The following is a 4,446-nucleotide window of genomic DNA, read 5'->3' as shown; positions in this document are numbered from 1 at the left end:
TGATATTATCACGACTAGGTACAACAATACCTACAGTAACATACTATTCTCAGAAACTTGCAATCATTAGAAGACAATCTTCATCTATCCCGTCTAACAAATTAATTTCGTATTATTATTTATATATTTTTAAGACTGACCGTCTTTTTTTTCTTCTTTTGGCAACTTATTGACTAATATCGTTTTACCCGGTTAAAGCTTAAATTTTACTTGTTTTTATTTTTGGTTTTTAAAAGTTTTTCTGTCAGCAACTTGTTTATATTTATATCATTAATCTAGGTTTTATTGAACGGCATGCTGATTACTGAAATGAATGCTTAGATTTTTGTGTTACAATGTATCCACATGGACCGTGGACCACATAACCAAATGTGGTGTTACTGTCACTTGTTAAAACGTGTTGTTTTAAAGTTGTTGGATCCAAATTCCAGTTTAACTATGTGCAGTATTTGATAAGAGGTAATTTAAAAAAATTATATAATGGATATGCGTGTTACTAGCTAATACTAAGTGTTGAGATAACTACATATTAGAGAATATATATGTTATCAAAAGTTAATCATAAACCTAAGTACATATTAGAGTATATATATATATTATAAAACTGAAATAGTCATGAACCCAAACCTGATAATCTATATATAATTTACCCCCAAAATATGAAGTTTGTAGCTATCTAAAAATATCATATAGTCAGTCCCTTATCAGATAAAGTTGTAGAAATCTGAATTACCATACAGTCAAGTCTCTTCGTTTGGTGACGACAAAAAGTCAAAAAATGCCAGAAACATAGAGAAAGTAGTAGCCTAGCTAAATTGTAACTATGTACTCATATGATTAAATTGGTAGAGTCGTGTAATAATATTCTCGCAAGTTTCGTCATGGTGCATGCGAACAACAGTTAAATTGTCAATTGTCTTGTAGCGAAGAATTCAGCGTTTATAAGCCTTCGATACTCGGGTATATCCGATATTTAACGACAAAATTTCTTCTTTAGTTATAAACCAAATTTTCTTTACTAGTTCAATGATCTGGTTTTAAATATTGTTTTCGAGATGAAGTTTTGAGTCATTCTTCCCAAATTCGAATCCCCTATTTGGAAAATAGTATCAAATGGGATACATACTACTAATATATATACTAAATAATAATACTAGTCGCAAACCGAAAGAATTCATGAATCAATGAAGAAGACCTAACTTTTTACTTTTTATTAACAAGAAAAAACTAATTAAGACTAATATTTATTATATTAAAAAAAAAAAGATTTGAGATTTTACTAGTTCAAGATACTGCAGGATATCCAACATGGTCGAATTGTGATCAGTGCACGAATAGATTTTTTTTTATTAGATTTTTCCTTTGAAGACTACTGCATGTTACATTTGTCACAAAAGATTAATGCTTAATGCCATGATCTGGCATGTATTTACTCAGTTACGTATATCTTATAGTGATATAGTACTAACATAGAGCTAAAAAGCATAAATCCATGCGAAAACTACTTTTTTGATACGAATAAAATATTTCTTGATGTGTATAAAACTCTATAACGCAACATTCTAAAAAATAGTTATTTTTGGCAAAGAATTTTAGCTTGGTATAATCATGTATCTGTACGTCACTTTAAAACACCGTAAATATCCGTTTCTGCATTTTAAAACTAAAAAGTTAAGTATATAGATAATGAACGTTGACGATGATGTTTATTTAATTAAGCAAATTACTTGAGAAGCTTAGATCATAAATAAACGAAGGCAACTGGGGACCCAACTTGCAGGGATATATGGCCACGTCCAAATCTTACTATTGATTAGTTACCTTTTTGGTGTTATAAGCCCAACCAATGAAAATTCGTTTTGGTGGTTCAACGCGACAAAATACAGGATTACACCTTATCCTTTCGTGTTTTTCTTTTCTTCTGAAAATTTTGTCAATGGAGTTGAAAAATCAAAGGGAAAGACATAATTTGGGCAAGCGAATCTTTACGTACCTCCGTTTTCTACTCATATGGGGACCTTACTAAAAGTATATAACTTACTATTATGATAGCTTTACGTTCATATAAATCGTTTTTAGTTAATCTATATAGATATACTTTTAAAAAATAAATAACGATGTTAGTTTATATTATTTACCAAATTATTCTATGAATGTCGTATAGTAGTTATATGATTTAAATTAACAAATTTCTTCCATTTTTTGTTTTATAATTATGAGCTGGATTCACCCAAGATTATTTGAATAAAAGTATAACCGACCAATCATATCATATGATATTGAATTTGAATGTACGAGTTTAAGGTTTTTGTCTTTTTGTTTTTCTCCTTTTTATTATAGTTTCATTTCATCAATCAAATCAAATTATAAATCATCTAATAATGCAGTTTCATTAAAAATTTCATAAGTCCAGTACAGTTGTGTGGCAGCACACACAGTCCCCACAAACCTAATACATCTAAAATTAGAAGTAGACTGGCGCGATGCGCTAGATAATTTTATAATAATTTTAACATATATTAAATTTATTAAAATATTTAAAATTTAATATTTTGTGTTTCGATAAATTATTTTATGTTTGTTATTTATTTTGTTTTTAAAAAAGTATTCTCAATCACGTAAAATAAATGACTATTGATTAGTTAAGCACTAAACTGAAATTTTTTTGTTAATATGAAATGTTACTTTAAAATATTTAGTATGTATCCCATATAATATATATATATCTCTTCATGTTTTGATACACAATCAAGATATACAAACATTTTTTACGTTGGGAAAAGAACATTGATTACATATAAAATAAAATGCGGATGAGCATGGACATTATGTGTTAGTTTGTCCGCTTTTAACATAATCTATAAAACATCAATATCTTCTAAAACCAGACACCTCCAAGAAGGACGAGACAATAACTTGAATTTCTTGAATAACCTCTTATTGAGCCGAAACTCATGCTCTTCCTTCATTCTCTGTGTAATTAAATTAATTAGATAACTAAAGGTAGCATAAATAATAGTGATATTTATATATTACTAACATGTTTCACACATGCTTAAAAGTTTTATTATTATAATTTGAATCTTTTAGCAATAAAATATTTGAGTCTTAATGAATAATACAAATGACTTCAAATGCATTTGTGTTCTAGAAGTAGAATTTTTTTTGTTTCTTGATTAATTGCATTTGGAAAAGAAAGTTCTCTGTTAGATATTTCTATATTTTTATCATGTACTTTATATTTATTAAACATACTAAATCTAAATGCAAACAAAATTTAGTTTAGAATTGAATAAAACAATGTTATTAACATATATTGATATATTATTATATCAAATAAAAATTGTTTTTTTGTGTTATACTTTTCTGTTTAAATATATATATATATATATATATATATATATTGTATTATACTCAAAATAACCAACGAAAAAGAGTAAAAACATACCATCGTATTATCGAGTTACTTTTTTTAGTGTTAACTGCATAACCTAAGAGAACATAAAATAATTGTTCACCACATAATCTATTTTTTCTTCTTCTATGTTTTTATTTTTAAAATCATGTGATGGATGGAAGAAGAGATAACTCAAATTTTCCTACTTTTCGAAGACATTGTTTTTTTTCTCTTTTCCTCCGTCTCTCTCTCTAGAATGCAATTGGGATTAGCCTAGGGTGATCTTTGGATCTTTCGATTTGATAAACACGTGGTAGAGGTGAGTCTTGTTAAATGCTATTAATTAAACTTGCACACATGGTCAAGTCTCATTGCCTTGCTCTGCTTGCAGGTAAGCACTATCATCACATCATCAACAATCGATCATGGCTAGAAAAAATAATGGAACATATGAGAAGAGAAAATAAGTGCATTCATAGTATAACCCAAACAATAGTGTTGTGAAAAGAAATTAGATTCTAATTATATTTTAAGAAAATAATTAAGAATAAATTGTGTAAAAAAAAAAAAACTAAATTTGGAAGAATCACATGGCTTTGGAAACCCATATCATGAGACATATATCACCTAGACGTCCAAATCTCCCTCGACCCTAAACCTTAAACCATCACAAAACCTTTCTCTCATCAGAAGTCATAACCTATAAATAAAATAAAGGACTATGGAAATGGTTATCGGAAAGAAAGTGAATAAATACATACAAACATAGTTGTAACGTTAAGGAACACATTTAATTAAAGTAATAGTATTCAGTTAGTATATGTTTAAACTTATTTTCATGGGTAATACATACAAACACACTTGTATAAAATATAGAGTGGGTAATAATAAGTAGCAGAAATATTGTGACTAAGATATAAAATCTATTAGGGTTTATGAATTATGGTCTAGAACTAAAATTTTTATATTAAAAATTTATCAAATGGATCAAAAGAAAAACAAATTACAATATTGATATACAAAATAGGCATTCAAAACAATATTTACAA

This window comes from Camelina sativa, chromosome 3, assembly GCF_000633955.1.
Source record: "Camelina sativa cultivar DH55 chromosome 3, Cs, whole genome shotgun sequence".
Taxonomy (NCBI): Eukaryota; Viridiplantae; Streptophyta; class Magnoliopsida; order Brassicales; family Brassicaceae; genus Camelina; species Camelina sativa.
Note: the sequence above shows the minus strand (reverse complement) of the source record.